Consider the following 22,276-nt stretch of genomic DNA (forward strand, 5'->3'; position numbering starts at 1 on the left):
CCTCATTTAATATGCTTTCTTTCCAGTTGCCACAAACATGATAGAGTATGAATTTTCTTTCTGTTCTTCAAATAACTTCCAATTTATCTCACATATATTTGAGTAAGTTTGGTTAGGATCTTTGGTTTAGGAACTCTAGTTATGATTAATCGGTGAGCACGATTTTGTGCTTGTGGTTTGTTATCCACTACTGTTTTCTATAACTTGACTCTGTATAACTAACTTAACAGTGAAATTAATTTTTTTATTGTCCCACTCCCACATTACTAGATGCAGCAAAGTACAAGCACTGTTTTGTATAAATAAATGTCTAGGAAGAACATTTAAAACCCTCGATAGCCTAAAAGGCTAAGATTGAATGTAGTATATGTTCTTATCAGTTTAATATCTGATATGTGGGCTACGTGTCCACGTGATATTAAATTAATTTTTTAAGGGGAGGATTTTTTCAATAACTTGCTATTGGAGTCTTTTAGCGTTGTCTGTGCAGTGCACTGCTGCAAAGGCCTGGCGCACCCCATCAATCATATTTTAATCTTCTGAATATAGTACTAATGAGTAAGCATTAAGAGGGACAATGCTAAATCATTCTAAATTCTAATAAAGATAGTTATGAACTTCTATAGGAACCATTTTCATCAATAAGATGCCTTTACCAGCTGTTTAAATTCATTGTAGTGAGGTGGTTTGGTTGGGGGTGGATTTGAATCGCTGAAAACACTATAGGTAGGAATTTGCAAAATACCTAAAACCAACATAAAAAAATTATATAAAACAAAATTGATAACCTGACCAAGAAACTGGTTGGTTGTTTTCTTAAATACACCATAACATTAACCGAATTAACTTTAATGATGTAAATCATATAATTATACACTAAAACTAAAGTCCTATACATAACATAAAATGCCTAGTATGTCTTCACAGAGTTTGTGTTAGTTGAGCACCTAGGAATGAAAAGCTGATTTTATTAGTTCAAGTACTATTTTGTCCTTGTCCCGCATTGTGAGATGCAAAAAAGCAAGATTTCCGTTTTGAATAAATAAAGGTATGCGGCAGACGGTTAAAACCCTCGATAGCCTAAAAGGCTAAAATTGAGTGTAGTATCTATTTTTGTCAGTTTAATATGTGATATGTGGGTTAGGTGTCCACATGATATTAAATTAATTTTTTTAAGGGGAAGATTTTACAATAGCTGGCTATTAGAGTCCTAAAGTGTTGCCCATGCATTACACTACTGCGAAGGCCTGATGCACCCCACCAATCATATCTCAAATTTTTATTGTTTAACATATTGTGTTGTTGATACTTCTTTCGTAATATTTTCTGAAAATATTACTATTGCGTAAACATGAGAAGGCACATATTTATAGTGCACTAACTTTATGTTCCAATAAATTAGATATTAGCAAGGTACCATTTTCTTTTAATAAGCCCCCTTTTCCGGTTGTACAAATTCAATCTAATGAGATCTTTTTGTCGGGATTTATGTGATTTGCTAAAATCACTACATGTAAACATGTAGGGCTTTGCTATCCAAAACCATGATTAAAAAAATACAAAAAGAATTGGTAACATGACTGGTTGGTTGCTATCTTAACTGCACTATTAATTAAATCGAATTGACTTATATAATATAAATTATAAAGTAATTTATGCACCAAAATCCTATACATAAGCGTCCTTGTTTGTTTCCACATAGTTTTTGTTTGTTGAGCACCGGTTAACAAAAAGTTGATTTAGTAGTGAAAGTACTTTTTTGTGCTTGTCCCACATTGCAAGATGCAGTAACATACGAATTCCATGTAATGTATAAATAATGGTCTGTGACGAATATTTAAAATCCTTGTCTAGGATTGAGTATAGTATCTGTTTTTAACAGTTTAATATATGATATGTGGGCTACGTGTTATTAAATTATTTTTGTAAGGGGAGGATTTTCTCAATAGCTTGCTATTGGAGTCCTGAAGCGTTGCCCATGCACTGCACTACTGCAAAGGCAGCTGGCGCACCTCACCAATCATATATCAATTTGGCGCACCCAACCAATCATATCTCAATTTTTTAGCGTTCACATATATTGTTGTTTATACTCCCTCTGTTTTTTTAATTTGTCGCTTTGACCTTTGCACTTTTAACATGTTTTGACCGGCTAGTGAAAATTATCGTTTGTAAAATTTTCATTTTGTATATAAAATTAGATAACTTATATTTTAATTTACGAAAAAGAAATATTTAAAATTATATTTCTAACTAGCCGGTCAAAGCAGATTGACATGTGTGCAACAATCAAAGCGACAAGTAAAAAATAGAGGGAGTACTTGTTTTATAATATTTTCTAGAATATATTACTATCGCTTAAGATTAAGAAGGCGCATATTTAAAGTGCACTGGCTTTATTTTCTAATAAAAATAAATTAGATATTAACAAGGAGCCATTTTCTTTTAAGATGAGCACTTTGCCAACTGTATAAATTTACTTTAATGAGGCCTTTTTGTCAGGATTTATATGATTTGCTAAAATCACTACATGTAGGGCTTTGCTACCCAAAACCATGATTAAAAAAAATACAAGCAAGATTAATAACTTGATTGGTTGGTTGCTATCTTAACTACACCATTAAGTAAATCGAATTGAGTTTTATAAAATATATTATATAGTAATATATGCACCAAAGTCCAATTCATAAGAGCCTTGTTTGTTTCCAGTAGTTTTTGTTTGTTGAGCACCGATTAACGAAAAGTTGATTTAGTAGTGAAAATTCGTTTTTGTGCTAGTCCCACACTGCAAGATGCGTCCGTTTTATGTATAAATGATGGTATGGGATGAAAATTTAAAACCCTCGATAGCCTAAAAGGCTAAGATTGAGTGTATTATTTGTTCTCATCGGTTTAATATCTGATATGTGGGCTATATGTCCACGTGATATTAAATTATTTTTTAAGGGGAGGATTTTCTTAATAGCTTGCTTTTGGAGTCCTAAAGCGTTGGCCATGCACTCCACTGCTGCAAAGGTCCGACGCACCCCACCAATCATATCAAAAAAATTTAGCATTCAAAATTTTTTGTTGTTGATACTTGTTTTGTAATATTTTCTGAATGTATTACTATTGTGTAAGCATGAGAAGACGTATATTTAAGGTGCACTAACTTTATATTTTAATAAATTAGATATTAACAAGGAACCGTTTTCTTTTAATAACAGCCCTTTGCTAGTTGTATGAATTCACTCAAATGAGGTCTTTTTGTCGGGATTTATGTTATTTGTTGTAGGGCTTTGATAACCCAAAAATCATGATTAAAAAAATACAAGCAAGATTGATAACTTGACAGGTTGGTTGCTATCTTAACTACACCATCAATTAAATCGAATATATTTTTATAATATAAATTATATAGGAATTTATGCACGAATATCTTAAACTTAAGAGCCCTGGTTTGGTTCCATGTAATTTTTGTTTGTTGAGAACCGGTTAACAAAAAGTTGATTTAGTAGTGAAAATAGTTTTTTATGCTTGTCCCACACTGCAAGGTGCAGAAACACACGCATGAGTTCCGTTTTATGTATAAATAATGGTCTGGGACAAACATTTAAAACCCTTGATAGCCTAAAAGGCTAAGATTCATAGTAGGATGTGTTATTATCTGTTTAATATATGATATGTGGGCTATGTGTTTAATGTGATATTAGATATTATTTTTTAAGGGGGGGATTTTCGCAATAGCTTGCTATAGGATTCCTAAAGCGTTTCCCATGTACTGCACTGTTGAAAAGGCCCGGTGCACCCCACCAATCATATCTCAATTTTTTAGCGTTCAAACATATTTTGTTGTTGGTACTTGTTTTGTAATATTTTATGTTCAAACATATTTTGTTGTTGGTACTTGTTTTGTAATATTTTATGAATGTATTACTATTGCGTAAACATGAGAAGACATATTTAAAGTGCATTAACCTTATGTTCTAATGAATTAGATATTAACAAAGAACTGTTTTCTTTTAATAAGATCCCTTTTCTAGCTGTATAAATTCACTTTAATGAGGGATTTTTGTTGGGATGTATGTGATTTGTTGCATCTTAATTTACAGTATTATGTTCTTTCATATTTGTGCCTTTTGTTCGTACATTTGTTGCTTGCTAAGATTGAGTGTAGTATTTGTTCTTATAAGTTTAATTATAGTATATGTTCTTATAAGTATGATATCTGGCTGTATGGATAGTGTTAAATGTTATTTCAACTAGCATGTTATTGCAGTCTTCAAGTGTTGCCCACGTACTGCACTACTGCAAAGGTCAAGCGTACCTCAACAACCTTATTTTAATGTGTTCAGTGCTGAACAAAATTGGTGGTTGATCCGTTCAGTACCAAAGTTGATCCGTTCCCAGAATATTTGTTCATGTCTTGCATCCAGATTTTCTTGGTCATTCGACGAAGATGGTCTAAACAATAAGTTATGCTAGCAAGTTCATCAGCAATATTTTACTCAATGTAAGATTTTAAATATAGTTTTGATCATGACTAGGTTTATCAAGCCCGCCCTCCGAAATAAAAATGTTCCAGTGTCGCGGTAACGGTATGCCAACATTTTTTCTTGTCATGTTAACAAAGTCTCATAGTCACCACTCTTCCTTGGTGAAGGTATTGGACCAGTTGTAAGGCCTGGAATGAGCTGCTTTAGCTACAACCTAAGAGATAGAGTTATGTCATGTAAGTAGAGAAACTGGCTACAGATGTTTAATGTATAAATTAGTGTAGCGACAGACTATTTTGAAACTCACAACAACCAAGTAAGGGATGCTTGTAATGTATAAATTAGGGCTTGTAATGTTTATTAATTAGTGTTTGAACTGGCTACAGATGTTATAGTAAAAAGTATCTCATGAACTCACCACAATCATGTAACGGATGAATTTTGAAACAATTTTTTTCAAATGTGGACAGTTACTTTCAAAGGGAGGGAGTACTTACCAAAAACGTGAATGGTTGCGCTTTTAACTATTCCGGTTTATTTTAATTAATTTTTTAGAGAATTGCACATAAACCAATTTTACCTTTATATAAATGTTTGTTTGAAAAATATTACACAACTATCTCTAATAAAGGTCGAACTAAACTAAATATTCTTGTGTGATATATGTCTGGTATAGGTTGAATTAAACTAAGTATTCTATTGCGTGATATATATCTCGTATTATCTTGTCACCCCTGGGTCCCATGGACCGAAGATCCAATGTACCATAAGAGCAGCGTAAGTTTCTTGTGCCTTATTATTGAAACATTAATATATTTGAATTATAATAAGAGCGAACGGAGAATGATGTGTAAAAAATATTGAAAGAAACGATATGGGACATGTGTATTATTGTCTTAAAACTGAGACATGTAAATTGTGATTGATGTATTAATGAATGGCACCCCTAAGATGTTGGTGGATAATTTATTTGTCCAAGAAGCTTCAAATTATAGTTTAGTATAATATTTTAGTACATTCTTAAATTTTTGCTCTAACATTGAAAAATTCACTTGCTCAATAATACATGAAAACTAGAAAAATCACTTATTTTGAGATAAGAATCTTAGTGCGTAAGAGATTACAAGAGAATGCTATACTCTCAAGCCGGGCAATTTACACGGGTCCTAATCTAATTTTTATTATAGTAGAGTTAAAATATAAAATATATAGATAGCTGACCGTGATATCACCTCAGGTAACAACGGAGGTTAAAACAAATACACTACAAATAAGGGGTTATTTTTATAAATGCATGGAAGCAGATTTAATTATTAAAAAAATATTATCGAACATTTATAATAATCGAGGTAAATCTCATGCCCAATTTTCTTTAAAATATAAATATAGAGCAAATATAAAGAATTGTTGGAATTAACACACTAAACAATATTATAACTTGTTAAAGCCCCCTTCATAAAAAGCACTAATTGTTTCTCTTCATGACATGTTTATTGAGAATCCGTGAAGAAAGGTTAATTTACTAGGGACACTACTGCTTTATACTTGTCTCGCATTGCACGATGCAGAAATGCAAGAGTTTCGTTTTATGTATAAATAATAAATATCTGAAATTAATGTTCATTAGTTTAATATTTAAAATACGATTTACATATACACCCCACATGATACAAAACATTATGAAAATGAAGGTTACATATACATCTACATGACATTAGTCCTTGTGACCTGTGAAGATTTTTTACAATGACTTATTAAATGCATGTGGTTTTTGGTCACATAACTTCGCCAAGTTAATTATAAGTAAAGAGTTTTGTCTTTTTAGAAAAAATGCTTCTCTCTTCTCTCTATTTTTAAATTCAGGAGCGTGATTTCCCCCATATTTTTTCACTACTTAAATTCTAATCTTATTTAAAAAAGTACACTTGGCATTCTCTTCTTTAAAGAGAACACGTATCATTTTCTCCTTTTTATTATTCTTCAGAATTATTAATTGTATTGTATTAAATACATTTTCATCTATTTCCACTAGATCTCGTTCCTCCCAATTTTTTCTTCCATTCATATTTTCACTAATTCTCCATTAGTCCATCCTATCCATTTCTCTAATTTCAATAATTCTCTCTTTTTACCATATCTCAAAATATTGGCTTTCATGAGTATTTTAATTTAAATTACTCAACACTTAAATATATTAATTTTCTTAAAAAAAAAAAATTCTTTTCCCTGATTTTCTTTCCTTTTTTCTCTACTATTAATTTCACAATTTCTTATCTTTAATCAATAATATTTATTAAGATAATTTATTTAAGATTTATATTGTCAAAATATATTTATTACAATTTTTAATAAGTGTATATACTATTTATTTTACATATCATGGTTACTAAATATTTAAGATTTTCATTAAATCTATTTGAAAAAAGCTCGAATATGTCAATAATACTATTTAAATTAATTAAATCAACTTAAAATATATTATGTGCATAAAATCTATACTAATAATTTTTTTATGTTAATTTAAATAAAATAAATATAAAATAGCTGTCCGGGACCTAATCTAGTTTTTTTTATAGTAGAGTTAAAATATTAAATATAGATAGGTAACAACAGAGGTTAGGACAAATACACAAGGGGTTATTTTTATAAATACATGGGAGCAAATTTAATTATTATAAAAATGTCATCAATTATTTATATGGAAAGATATTATAATCTTAGATAAGATATCTGAAATCAATGTCATGCCCAATTTTCTCTAAAATCTAAATATAAAGCAAATATAAAGGATTGTTGGAGTTAACATAATAAACAATATAATAACTTGCTAGAGCCCCCTTCATAAAAGCACTAATCGTTTTTTCATGACATGTTTATTGAGAACCTGTGAAGAAAGGTTAATCTACTAGTGACACTACTATTTTATACTTTGTCTCGCATTACACGATGCATAAATGCAAGAGTCACATTTTATGTATAAATAATAAATATCTAGAATGAATGTTTATCAATTTAATATTTAAAATATGGTTTACACGTATACTCGCGTGATATAAATTATTGTGAAAATGCGGTTACAAATACATCCACATAACATAAGTCATTGTGACCTGTGAAAATTATTCACAAGTGGTTTTTTGTCACATAACTTCATCAGGCTAATTAAAAAGTAAAACGTTTTTTCTTTAAAAAAAAAAAGAAATTAAGAAATAAAAAATAAAAACGAAAGATTTCTAACGAGTCCAGCGCGTGCCTTCATGTATTTAAGGTGTACCACATCGCCATAAGTAAAGATTATATCTAGTTATGATTAGCGCGCTCTAAGTTTTATTATTACTCTCTTCATTCCAATCATTTCTTTACACTTTCTTTTTTTGGATATCCTTTCCAATTCTTTACATTTCAAAATTTTCCAAAAGTAGTAAAGTTTTTATAATACAAAAAGTAAATTCAATCGCTACTTATCTCCACTATATTCACTTTATATATAAAATATTAATTGGTTCCACCACTTTACTCACTTTTTAAACTTTCCATTACTACTTTTTCATTTTTCTTAACCTCCGTGCCCAAACCAAATGTAAACAAATGGTTGGGACGGAGGGAATATATAATAACAGTGGAATTAAAAGCGCCTTGTCCCACACCGGTCGCATTACATATTTTTTTTAATCTTGTGTTTTAATGTTGGATGAACAAATAAAAATCGGCTAGCCCTGAACACATGTACTACTTCAAAATATTTTATCAAGGACGTAATTCATTTATAATTTATTAATATACGTAACATATCCATGTGCGATATGGGGTGCTTGAATACATAAATCAAAATTTGCTAATAATCAAAAAAATATAGGATTGTATTACAACATGACTTATTTTTGGCAAGTCTCAAAGCCGAAATACCCAAGAGCTGAGTTCGTTTCGTCCCAGTACTCTCGGACAAGTGATGAGCCCAGGAATCAGGATGCACCGGGATTTTTAGCACATCGGCAAGCAAAGAATGGAACCTAACCCGAGAGAGCAAATTATAACAGCCAATAAAAATCGTCATGAAGGAATTTGAGTTGGCACAAAGGCTGATACTTAAATATGTAGCCAGACAAATTTTAAACTGAGGAATAACTTCGAAATAATTCTTATTAGGTATTCGTAAGTAATACTGATATAAAATCATAAACTTAGACATTTAAAAAAGAGAACAGATAGAAACATTTACAGGGAGACACAAAATTTACAAGCCAGTCAAAGGGATCACATGACAGAAGGAGACACAAACTACATAAGCAAATTCGGAGAAACTTGTCCTAAACAAATAAAAATTTCAGAACTACATCTACCATCACTGAAAATATACAATTATACACACATACATATGGATGTAGATATAATCTCCAACCACTGATAAGCAGTCACGATATTTGAAAAAAAAAACCCAGATAATGTACATATAGTTGAAATAGAAAGTCCTTGCTACTAAAATAATCTCAACACTAGAGGAAACTTTGAAACAGTCACGAGTTTCGTAAAAAACCCTAATAAAATATTGCTAAACTATATGAACAATTGAGCTCCATCTACACGGTTTGCAGAATAAAATAAAAGACTGATTTGGAAAAAAAATGAACACGGAAAACACGCAAGCCGGCCATAAATAAAAAAGGGTGGAGGGAGTGCCGAACCTGGCTGGCAGGATTTAAGGCGCAAGCGCCAACCCTTCAACCAGTCGAAAGGGATCTATAGGTCCACATAGGCTAGCAGGGGTGCACATAAACGGATTCACCAGCTGAATCATCTGTTCATACAATTTGACGCCATGTAATCGGAGCAAGGTTAGGGTCACCTGGGCCATCACATATTCCGCTACCCCTTACCCGCACTCCCTCAATTTAATATAATTAGCATAAAAAATATATACCAATTAAATTTACCGATTTTGAAGATGTGGGACATCATATTAAGCTCTAATTTATTACATTATAATATAATTAACCCTGGCATATAATCATCGCTCCCTCATATCTATAAATACAAGGACAGGAATGAATTAAGAACAATAAATAAGATGATATTTAATAAGAAACGGTCAAGTACACGCTCACGAAGATAAGGACTGGTAATTAATAGATTAAACATATAAAATCCAATCGAATGAGATTACATAACAGTGGGAGAGACATAAGCAGATGCAGATGCAGAGGGAGAATCACATGTTCTAAACAAATTAAAATTCCAAAAATCTTTATATATATGATGCAGGAAACCGAAAGATAAAGTCAGAATCTACATACTTGACACCAGAGATCTGAATCTGCAGGCTGAAGAGAGAAGAGAAGAAATCGATCACAGAGGCACGTTCTTGCAGTGCATGAGCTGTTTCCATCTCAAGGCCACCGCCAAACAATGACAAAAAATAAGAGGTTTTGAAGCTTGCTATACAGTGACGAGACTGAAAGCTGATCGGCAACTGACGTATTTTCTGCCTCCTGATTTGAAATCTTTCCGGAGTAGTTGATAATTTATTTTCCCCTCCACCTGCGAACAAGAGTGAAGAACAATTTAAGATCTCCAAGTATGCTAAGATTGATAATTTTATAAATTGAAAAATATTTTATTTCATCAAATATTTTCTGTCCCAAGTCCAACTACTAAAATTGACAGTTTCACATATTAGTTTTATAAGAACTAGTTAAAGATAAAGAACAGATAGAAAAATCTAATCTAAATTAGTCTTTACAGTACTTCCAATTGGGGACATTTCTTGCAAAAACAAACAAGAAAAACTAATCATGACCATTGTGCATCTCCACTCCCCATTTACCCCAACAGAAATCATCTCAGACAAAATGAGAACGACAAAATGAGAACGATGTATATCTCAACCCCAATCCTTCGGTTCTAAAACAACCATATTTTCGCTCTTCATCTCTCAAGCATTCATAAAGAGTAAACAACAGATGCCTAAGTTGAAATAGTAGTCCTTGCTACCCGCAATAATCTTGACAAATAACACTAGAGAAAAAAAAATCGCTAGATCAGCTCTGAGTTTATACACATTAATATATTATTTTTATATGAACTAGTTAAACATAAAGAATAAATAGAAAAATCTAAGTTAAATTAGTCTTTAAAGTACTTCCAATTGGCATATTGTCATCATGTCATGTGAACATGTCTACCCAGAACCAATTTACTGTATTGACCCCTGGTCCCAATTTACTGTATAGACCCCTGGTCCCTGGGAAGGTACAAACAAGAGCAGCGGGAGACACAAAGCAAAATCAATAAAATAATTTTCACAAAAGTAAAATTGATGCAAATTTAAGAGCACTTAACCAAGCAAATGTAACAAAAAAACACCACAGAGAAAGAACAAACCGCGCCTTATGTCTGACATGTACATCACTGCCTGTAGCATTTTAACAAGGTTTATTTATCTCATTTTATTTTAAATTGCTATGTCGGAAAACATCTAATGACTATTAGGTATAACAAACAAAACAATAAAATTGAAAAACTATTAAAACTCTGTATAAATTTGGGGGGAAATACAATGGAAAACGCAAAAAAGGTGGAAGGAGTGCCGAACCTGGCTGGCAGGATTTACGGCACAAGAGCCAACCCTTCAACCAGTCGAAAGGGATCGTTAGGTCCACATAGTAGCGGGGGGCACATGAACGGTTTCACCAGTTCATACAATTTGACTCCATGTAACACCGGAGCAAGGTTAGGGTCACCTGGGCCATCACGTGTTCCGCTACCCCTTACCCACACCCCTTCAATTTAACATAACTAGCATTACTTAATATATACATAATTAAATTTACCAATTTTGATGATGTGGGACAACATATTAAGCTTTAATTTATTACATTATAATATAATTAAACCTGGCATATAATCATCGCTCCCTCATATCTATATTCATAAATACAAATTGTTGCAGAATTTAATAAAATTAGCTGATTACAAGGTAATAAAAAAATTGCCGCAGCCGGGATTCGAACCCGGATTAGCCGTTTCAGCGTTGATCCTCCCACAAGTGTGTAATTTATATCCACTTGTAAATTCGCAAGGGTATTATTTATTTAGTTTCAGCGATGATCTTCCACATGCAAAGGTTATTAAGTCAACAGTGAGTGCTACTGCGGCAATATATATTACACATATCACTGTATATAAATAAGTAAATAGTTTTATAACATAATGATGTGGGACGTAAAAAATAAGATAATTGTTTATAAATATTTACGACAGACTAGAATTATGAACAATAAATAAGATGATCTTTAATGAGAAACGGTTAAGTACACACTCAGGAAGATAGGGGACTGGTAATTTATAGATTAAACATATAAAATCCAATCGAATGAGATCACATAACAGTGGGAGAGACATAAGCAGATGCAGAGGGAGAATCACATGTTCTAAACAAATTAAAATTCCAAAAATCTTTATATATATGATGCAGGAAACAGATAGATAAAGTCAGAATCCACATACTTGACACCGGAGGTCTGAATCTGCATGCTGAAGAGAGAAGAGAAGAAATCGATCAGAGGAAGGTTCTTGCAGTGCATGGGCTGTTTCCTTCTTGTGCCCACCGCCAAAAAATGACGAAAAAAAAGAGGTATCGAAGCTTGCTATAAAGAGTGACGAGACTGGAAGCTGATCGGAAAATGATGTATTTTCCGCCTCCTGATTTGAAATCTTTCCGGAGTAGTTGATAATTTATTTTCCCCAGCGCCTGCGAACAAGAATGAAGAAAATTTTAAGATCTCTAAGTATGCTAAGATTATTAATTTTATGAATTGAAAAATATCTTATTTCATCAAATATTTTTTGACCCAAGTCCAACTACGAAAATTAACAGTTTATACACTGTGTTACACCACAAAAAATTAATAATCTTAAGAGCAGCGGGAGACACAAAGAAAAATCAACAAAATAATTCTAAGCAAAGTAAAATTGATGCAAATTTAAGAGCATTTAACCACAAAAATGTAACTAAAAAACACCACAGATAAAGAACAAATCGCGCCTTATGTCTGACATGTGGATCACTGCATGTAGCATTTTAACTAGGTTTATTCATTTCATTTTATTTTAAATTGCTACGTCGGAAAACATCTAATGACTATTAGGTCTAACAAACAAAACAATATAATTGAAAACTATTAAAACTCCGTATAAATTTGGGGGGAAATAGAATGGAAAACATAAAAACGGTGGAGGGAGTGCCGAACCTGGCAGACAGGATTTAAGGCACAAGAGCCAACCCTTCAACCAGTCGAAAGGGATCGATAGGTCCACATAGTAGCGGGGGGCACATGAACGTATTCACTAGTTGAATCACCTGTTCATACAATTTCACTCCATGTAACCGGAGCAAGGTTAGGGTCAAGGTTGTTAAGTCGACGAGTCGAGCCTAGGCGCTCGAGTACATTCAAATTGACTAGTTGTAAAAAGTCGACATATATATTTTAGAGTAATTACAATATATAGTATAAAGTATAAGTTAACAGATCAATTCCATAATACAAATAATAATAATTTGATAGTAAGTTCAAGTACCCAAGTCAGAGTGAAAACATATGCAAAATAGTATGTGTAGCAGATTAGCAGTGTGGCAGACTAGCGCTGCAGGTGTGTAGTTTTTTCCAGGTGCAACAGTGTGTGTACAGGTGCAACAGACAGCAGTATGCAAGGAAGAGAACAACCAGGTGATACACAGGAGAGTTGATAAGAGAAAAACTGTGTAAAAGTTTGATAAGCAATGTGTAAATTGATTCACACGAGAGTTTTATTCTTTATAAAATTCAAAATTGTCTTTAAATTTTAATAAAATTGATAACTTGTTTTAAAAAACAATAAAAAACATTGAAGTTGTAAAATATTGATAACATAGATATTTTTTAATGATATAACAAAAGGAAAAGAAAAATAAATTTGAAGTGAAGTTTTAAAATAATCCAATAAATTTAAAATTTGAAAACAAAATCATTTTATATGCAAAAGAATAATCAATAAATAATAATAATAATAATAATAATAATAATAAAAGAAACGAAAAAATTGAGAACGAGAAGAAGAGTAGAGATAAAAAAAATAATTTTTAAATAAAGAGTAAAAAAAAGTTTTGAAATAAAAAGTAAACAGAAAACGTATATATGCATCCAATCAGACTGTATGTATATTCAACGACGTGACAATCAAAAAAACTGAGAGAAGAAGTCAAGAGATGAAGAAGGAAAATTGGAGAAGAAGAAGAGAGATTAGATGAAGAAGAAGATTGGAAACGAAGAGAGATGAGATGAGGAAGAAAGACTTACCAAAGAGATTAGCCATCTATACTGTAAAAACCCCTAACTTTTCAGTTTGGGTAGGTTTTTAAGTCGGGTTTTGGGCCGGTACCGGGTAAAGCCCATGGACGCCAAACTCAACAAGTCGTGTGTCGACTTTCTCTCCTATGTCGACTAGTCGCCGACTTGACAACCATGGGTCACCTGTACCATCACGTGTTCCGCTAACCCTTACCAACACTCCCATAATTTAATATAACTAGCATTACTTAATATATACATAATTAAATTTACCAATTTTGAAGATGTGGACAACATATTAAGCTTTAATTTATTACATTATAATATAATTAAACCTGGCATATAATCATCGCTCCCTCATATCTATATTCATAAATACAAATTGTTGCAGAATTTAATAAAATTAGCTGATTACAAGGTAATAAAAAATTTGCCGCAGCCGGGATTCGAACCCGGATTAGCCTTTTCGGCGTTGATCCTCCCACAAGTGTGTAATTTACATCCACTTGTAAATTCGCAAGGGTATTATTTATTTAGTTTCAGCGATGATCTTCCACATGCAAAGGTTATTAAGTCAACAGTGAGTGCTACTGCGGCAATATATATTACACATATAACTGTATATAAATAAGTTAATAGTTTTATAACATAATGATGTGGGAAGTAAAAAATAAGATAATTGTTTAAATAAATATAAGGACAGGAGTGAATTATGAACAATAAATAAGATGATCTTTAATAAGAAACGGTCAAGTACACGCTCTGGAAGATAGAGACTGGCAATTTATAGATTAAACATATAAAATCCAATCGAATGAGATCACATAACAGTGGGAGAGACATAAGCAGATGCAGAGGGAGAATCACATGTTCTAAACAAATTAAAATTCCAAAAATCTTTATATATATGATGCAGGAAACAGATAGATAAAGACAGAATCCACATACTTGACACCGGAGGTCTGAATCTGCAGGCTAAAGAGAGAAGAGAAGAAATCGATCAGAGGCAGGTTCTTGCAGTGCATGGGCTGTTTCCTTCTTGTGCCCACCGCCAAACAATGACGAAAAATAAGAGGTATCGAAGCTTGCTATAAAGAGTGACGAGACTGGAAGCTGATCGGAAAATGATGTATTTTCCGCTTCCTGATTTGAAATCTTTCCGGAGTAGTTCATAATTTATTTTCCCCTGCGAACAAGAATGAAGAAAATTTTAAGATCTCCAAGTATGCTCAGATTGATAATATTATGAATTGAAAAATATCTTATTTCATCAAATATTTTTTGACCCAAGTCCAACTACGAAAATTGACAGTTTATACATGTGTTACACCCCTGGTCCCTGGGGAGGTACAAACAAGAGCAGCGGGAGACACAAAGCAAAATCAACAAAATAATTCTAACAAAGTAAAATTGATGCAAATTTAAGAGCATTTAACCACGAAAATGTAACTAAAAAACACCACAGATAAAGAACAAACCGCACCTTATGTCTGACATGTGCATCACTGCATGTAGCATTTTAACTAGGTTTATTTATTTCATTTTATTTTAAATTGCTATGTCGGAAAACATCTAATGACTATTAGGTATAACAAACAAAAAAATGAAATTGAAAAATTATTAAAACTCCGTATAAATTTGAGGGGAAATAGAATGGAAAACGCAAAAGAAACAGTATTGGTAAACTATATGAGCAATTATGCTCCATATACTAGAAACAGTTGAAGTAAATTGGTACACAATTTGCAGAATAAAACAAAAGAGAGCGCATTATTGATTTGAGAAAAAAATTGAGCACGGGAAACACACTAGTGGCTTGTGGGGCATAAATAAAAAAGGGTGGAGGGAGTGCTGAACCTGGCTGGCAGGATTTAAGGCACAGGAGCCAACCCTTCAACCAGTCGAAAGGGCACTCCCCTAAATCTAGTATAATAGTATTACTTAATATATACATAATTAAATTTACCAATTTTGAAGATGTGGGACATCATATTAAGCTTTAATTTATTACAATATAATACAATTAACCCAGGCATAAAATCAACACTCAGCAAAAAAAATTGCCGAAGCCAGGATTCGAACCCGGATTAGCCATTTCAGCGTGATCCCCCACAAGTTTGTAAGTTATATCCACTTAAAAATTTGCAAGGGTATAATTTTTAGTCTCAGCGATATCTTCCACATGCAAAGGTTATTAAGTTAACAGTGAGCGCTACTGCGGCAATATATATTATACATATCACTGTATATAAATAAGATAATAGTTTATAACATAATGACGTGGAATGTAAAAAATAAGATAATTGTTTATAAATACAAGTACAGGCGTAAATTATGAACAATAAATACGATGATCTTTAATTAGAAACGGTTAAGTATGCGCTCAGGAAGACAAGGACTGGTAATTTATAAATTAAACATATAAAGCCAATTGAATAAGATCACATAACAGTGGGAAGAACATTTTAAGATCTCCAAGTATGCTAAGATTGATAATTTTATGAATTGAAAAATATCTTATATCGTCAAATATTTTTTGTCCCAAGTCCAACTACTAAAAATTGACAGTATGAACTAGTTAAACATGAAGAACGAATAGAAAAATCTAATTTAAATCAGTCTTTAAGGTACTTCAGATTGGGGACATTTCTTGCAAAAACAAACAAGAAAAACTAATCATGACCATTGTGCATCTCCACTCCCCATATACCCTAACAGACAAAATGAGAAAGATAGTATATTTCGACCCCAATCTGAATCCTTATGTTCTCAAACAACCATATTTTCGTTCTTTATCTCTCAAGCATTCATAAGGAGTAAACTACAGATGCCTAAATTGAACTAGTAGTCCTTGCTACCTGCAATAATCTTGAACAATAAGACTAGAGGAATTTTTATTCGCTAGATTCGCTCTGAGTTTATACATTAATATATTAGTTTTATATGAACTATTTAAACATAAAGAATAAATAGAAAAATCTAATTTAATTTAGTCTTTACAGTACTTCCAACTGGCATATTGTCATCATGTCATATGACCCCTGGTCCCTGGGGAGGTACAAACAAGAGCAACGGGAAACACAAAGCAAAATGAATAAAATAATTCTCACCAAAGTAAAACTGATGCAAATTTAAAAGCATTTAACCAAGCAAATGAAACAAAAAAAACACCACAGAGAAAGAACAAACCGCGCCTTATGTCTGACATGTGACATCACTGCATGTAGCATTTTAACTACTGCCGGACTACTGCCGGGTGAGCGCGGTGCGGGCGGTGCGGGTTTTTCCTCTAACCGCAAACCAAACCGCACATGCGGTTTGATCAAATTTCCAAACCGCACCTGCACCGCGTACCCTAAAAACCGCATAAACCACACCACGAAAATGCGGTGCGGTGTGGTGTGGTTCACTGCGGTTTATACTTTATAAGTTCGAAAAAATTGAAATAAATACAAAATTTAAATTTATTTAAATTTCGGAATAATATAACAAAGTCGCCAATATTCTTCAATAATACAAATTAGAAATTACACACTATAAAGTTTTAACATAGAAGTTTGGTTCGGCAATTAAATGAGTTCACTATTAAATAGTTGGCTTTGTATCCCGTGTCTCATTGTTTGTGAAGAAAAAAACAGGATGATCACTACATAACAATTGATCTTGCAGAAATAAGATGATCACTAAGTAAGCACTACCAGTATGTTAAATGGAATCATACTTAATAAATGGAATCATGAAATATAAGTATATTATATATATATAACATATTAAATATCGCGGTGCGGTGCGGTTTGAACCGCATTTCAGAAATTTAAAATCACAATCCGCACTGCACCGCGCGGTTTATTAAAAATTCAAACCGCAACCGCACCACGAAAATTAAAAACCGCGTTTTGCGGTGCGGATTGGTGCGGTGCGGGAGGTTTTTGCGGTTTGTGTGGTTTTCTGCTCACCCCTAACTGCCTGTAGCATTTTGACGAGGATTATTTATTTCATTTTATTTTAAATTGTAATGTCGGAAAACATCTAATGACTACTAGGTATAACAAATAAACAATAAAATTGAAAAAAATAATACTAAACTAGTTAAAACTAGGTATAAAGTTCCCTCCTTTTATGCTTATTAGGACCACAATTATTCTTTATCCAAAGCTCTTATTTTTAAATATTCCACACACTATATTTTTAAATATTCCACACACTATGGAAGAGCTGCTTCAATTCAACCAATATAAGCAGCAGCTAAGAGCATCTCCAACCCATTACACCAATTTGGTGTGACTTTTACACCAAATTGGTGTAAAACTTATACCATCTCCAACCCATCTACACCAAAATTTACACCAAAAGGGATAATTCTCATCCTAAAAGCATATTCTTTTTCTTTCTAATATACTTATACTAATTATCTACTAGCAAATAATTAATCAACTTAAAAAATTTACAAAGACTTATAAAAAACGTTTATTATTAATACATACTCAAATTACACTAGTGATTAATCATTTGAATTTCCATATTCCTCCCATTAATGATCGGTTAAAGCATTTCTTAGTGCAAAATCTGCTTCAAATTTTATTAAACTAATAAGTTATAAAGAAAAAAAATTTAAATAAAAGAAAGATAACAAAAGAGTATTAAAGTATTTGGGGACAAAAGGAATGATATGTTTTTGTGAAAGAATAAAAGGGTAGTATTGGAATTTTGAAAATTCTATAATTTTTGGTGTCACACCAAATTTGGTATAACTTTTGGTGTCACACCATTTTGGTGTGATTTTTGAAGTTGGGTTGGAGAGACTTTTTACACCAAAATGGTGTAAAGGCGTGTTTTTAGAGTTGGGTTGGAGATGGTCTAATAGAGTTTGATGATGGAGAGGTAGGAGCTAAAAGAATTCTACTATTCGTCTCTCAAGCCTGGGAAAAGCAACTTACGGATTTTAAATTTCAAAAAAGCCTCTTATGTAAAAAAATAATACTAAACTGATTAAAACTCCATATAAAATTGGGGGAACATGTAAAAATAGAATGGAAAAGGCAAAAAAGGTGGAGGGAGTGCCGAACCTGGCTGGCAGGATTTAAGGCACAAGAGCCAACCGTTCAGACCAGTCGAAAGGGGATGAATAGGTCCACAATAGCAGCGGAGGGTCACATGAATGGGTGCACCGAGCGAATCACCCTGTATACATAATTTAACTCCATGTAACCGGAGCAAGGTTAGGGGTCGCCCGGGCCATCAAGTGTTCCGCTGCCCCTTCCCCACACTCCCTCAATTATTATAATTAACAGAATTCAATATAAATACTTTTTAGTTTATCAATTATCACGATGCGGGACGGACTTTTAATTGATTTAGGCTTTTAATTGTACACACACAACAACAAAAATATCCACACAAAAAACATGTAAACTCTATGATATAATCGTTAATAAAATACAATCCAACACCAATTAAAAAAAATAAACGATTAACTATGCATAAAATTATGGTATAATACCACAAAGATGATGTATAAGAATATACATACTTGATATCAGAGATAGAATATCTGCTCTTTCCCGATGTCAGAAGCTTTTGATAATAGTCTCAAAAAATTCCGGTGGCGTTTAAAGCATTTTCCGGCCGCCGATTAAGAAGAACTTGCCGGAGATGAGGGAGGCAATCATTTAGCTTTAAGAGAGTTTTGCACTCTCTCAACTACCCACGAGGGCAACTGGACTTTTTCCGGATGTTTTTACGTGGGCCTGGGCCTTGCTTTCACTTCTGAGTTCATTTTGCATTTTCTTATAAATTGATTTCTGTCAATAAATTTATTTATTATTTTATTCCAAAAAGTTTTAAAAAAATTAAAGTAAAAAGAGGGATATGGCGTCCTTATGTTAATAAATAAAATTATTTTATTAGAATTATTTTGATTTATTATATTTATATTTATACACATTTTTTAAAGAAATTAATGTTAAAGGTATCAAATGGATACTCAACTACAAATGCAACGTGTTGATTGGGTATAAATCAATTAATTAATATCGATAAACCCTGTATTTACATTATCCCCAATTTCCAAGTAAAAAATATTATCTCACTTAAGACCAAATTTTAATACTGAATGCAGTACTTCCGCCACTACTTTATATATGGGCACGTGAATTAAGAGGAAACGCGAGTCAACAAATTTTCAGAGCCTAAATTGTACCAGTGAGTAGTGGTAGTGTCCCCCAGCATTACAATTACAAGGCTGGACGTTGCTTTCCAACATCATGAGGTAGGAAAGAAAAAGAAAGGGTGGGGTAAAATCAGTGGCTTAAGATAATTGCATGTGAAAATGCTAAAGCCTTGGAGCGTTGGACCGACCATTACAAGTTCACAATATCGGTCGCTGCTGCCACGTAAATATAAGACTGTTTCATACTCTCCCTGCACGTTCTAGAGTTATTTTATGTATACAATTATAATATTTTTAGTTTTTTCTTATTTATAAATATTATATAATGTCTAACGAATATGAAAATACAAGTTGATTGTTTATTAATGTGTATCATTTTTATACAACACATTATTAAATTACACAACATTTCTAATATACCTCATTAAGCAATATATATATATATATTCTTATTTGTGTTGTATAATTTATATTTAATGAATAAATATAAACATGGTAGTTAGTGTACGTTTAAAATGAAACAATTAAACTTAATATGTAGAATGTCGTTGATATGTTTATAAATAAAAAGTTAAAAATTAACATTTATGTTGAATACAGAGTTAGACCAAATTTTTTGAATTTTATTTAAATAAACTATATGTAGTGGTCTATATTATTACTGAGTTCTCTACTAACTTACAATTAACTTACTCAATTTAAAAAGATAAAAAATGAATAACTGACTTCATTATTACTTGTAAACATAATATATAATAATGTAAAATATACATTACTGTTAATATAAAAGTTGATTTTAATGAAAAATGTTAGTTTTTGAAATTCAACGTATGTGTGTATGGAAAAATGTTAGTTTTTTACAGTCTTGTTAACAAAATAAGATTAAGTTATATGTGCCTGTGTTAGCATGTAAATTATCGTATGTTAGGTCACACACACACTGTAGAGGGGGTGAATACAGTGTATAGTATACTCAAATCGAATTTTAAGAACTTAAGTAACATAAAATAAATTTTATTGAAACAATAAACTCTGTTACAGTATGGAACTGTTACCTCTCAGTGATGAACAATATCACGAGAGCTGCTAGGGTTACAATGAATAATCTTCTCGAATAATGATAACACTTATAGTGTAAACCCTATGTCTGTGTTTATATACTACACAGTTACAAGATAATCGCTAATTGATATGGAATATAATTATGCTTCCTAAAATATATCAATCAGATATCTTTTCTTCCAAGTATTCCATTCTTCACGGAATTCCTTCTTCATGCATATCTCTTCTTATGTTTTATCTTGATCTTCTTTCCTTTAATCAGCTACTGTCATTATCTGATCATCCTTCAGCACTTAAGTTCTGATATCTAACTTCTGATGATTATCTCCTGATAATATAAGTACTGATATCCTTAAGTCCTGACTTTCAGTATAAGTACTGATCAATAGTTAAGTATTGATTTATCCTGTTCAAATAAGATCTGAAAGCTAAACATAAAACATATTAGTCATGACATTATCAAATATATCTAACAATCTCCCCCAACTTGTAAATTAGCATAATATACAAGTTTAACAGATATTTGATGATGTCAAAAATATTAAGTACAAATGCATGAGAATTAGACTAGATAACTACAACTTACAGTCCTTAAAGCTTTACCAATATTCAACTTCTGATAACAACTTCAGTCTGTACAAATATCAGAATTTAAGCAGTTGTAGATCTTCGACTTGGTTTCATCATCTTCTGAACTCTCTGATGTCAGGAGTTGTTCTGAGATAGTTCTTCAACAAATATTTCTCAGCATATCTGAGTTCATCAATCATTCTCCTTTTGACATCTTTAAGCTCTGCAGCATCTTCACCAGTTTGAAAGATTGCAGCTCTGAGATCATTGATCTTTGCTTTTCTCAACTCCTGATCTAGTCTTATGACATAAGCTTTGTCAGACTCCAGATTGAATTCAAATCCCTTAATACCAAGATATGTTCTGATATGTGCAGTATTAGGCTTCATATCAACAATATTACCATTGTGATCTCTGTACTTTGGAACATATGTGCTGTCAGACTTAACAGAATAAAGCCTTTTCTGTCTCTGAATCTGTTCTTTTAAGTAGTTTGCAGCAGTCCTTGTTATTCTGCCATCCACTTGAAGTAAGAAAAGTACATGCTCCAATTCTTCAAAATACTTTAATGGAATGGCATTTTGTCTTATATGATAAACCCTACCATCTGTCATGAAATACAACATGATGTATTCTTTCAAGTAGGTATGATAAACCATCTGTACAGATTCAAGTTG

At 32.2% G+C, this 22,276-nt stretch overlaps 1 long non-coding RNA gene, 4 other non-coding genes and 1 pseudogene across 11 annotated transcripts; 5 read left to right on the forward strand and 1 right to left on the reverse strand.

The window, feature by feature from the left end:
- The first annotated feature begins 326 nt into the window (after nt 1–326).
- Nucleotides 327–521, forward strand: LOC141716147 (U2 spliceosomal RNA). The gene has a single exon (XR_012572867.1). It is a non-coding gene; the product is annotated as a U2 spliceosomal RNA (small nuclear RNA).
- Nucleotides 522–1,067: 546 nt separating this feature from the next.
- LOC141715431 (U2 spliceosomal RNA) lies at nt 1,068–1,261 on the forward strand. Its single transcript, XR_012572195.1, has one exon. It is a non-coding gene; the product is annotated as a U2 spliceosomal RNA (small nuclear RNA).
- A 576-nt stretch (nt 1,262–1,837) lies between these two features.
- LOC141715663 (U2 spliceosomal RNA) lies at nt 1,838–2,017 on the forward strand (annotated as a pseudogene).
- Nucleotides 2,018–2,837: 820 nt separating this feature from the next.
- LOC141716376 (U2 spliceosomal RNA) lies at nt 2,838–3,031 on the forward strand. The gene has a single exon (XR_012573088.1). It is a non-coding gene; the product is annotated as a U2 spliceosomal RNA (small nuclear RNA).
- Nucleotides 3,032–3,596: 565 nt separating this feature from the next.
- Nucleotides 3,597–3,792, forward strand: LOC141715776 (U2 spliceosomal RNA). Its single transcript, XR_012572526.1, has one exon. It is a non-coding gene; the product is annotated as a U2 spliceosomal RNA (small nuclear RNA).
- A 4,423-nt stretch (nt 3,793–8,215) lies between these two features.
- Nucleotides 8,216–19,539, reverse strand: LOC141712265 (uncharacterized). Of its 7 annotated transcripts, none has more exons than XR_012571564.1 (6): nt 19,329–19,539; nt 18,865–19,048; nt 14,747–14,984; nt 11,979–12,222; nt 9,767–10,010; nt 8,216–8,485 (listed from the first exon to the last, which is right to left on the reverse strand). It is a non-coding gene; the product is annotated as an uncharacterized LOC141712265 (long non-coding RNA). The 7 variants fall into 7 exon arrangements; XR_012571565.1 differs by having other exon boundaries at nt 18,865–19,054; XR_012571566.1 differs by having other exon boundaries at nt 18,865–18,979; nt 19,329–19,537.
- Between the last annotated feature and the right edge of the window lie 2,737 nt (nt 19,540–22,276).

This window comes from Apium graveolens, chromosome 3 (genome assembly GCF_009905375.1).
Source record: "Apium graveolens cultivar Ventura chromosome 3, ASM990537v1, whole genome shotgun sequence".
NCBI classification, from domain to species: Eukaryota; Viridiplantae; Streptophyta; class Magnoliopsida; order Apiales; family Apiaceae; genus Apium; species Apium graveolens.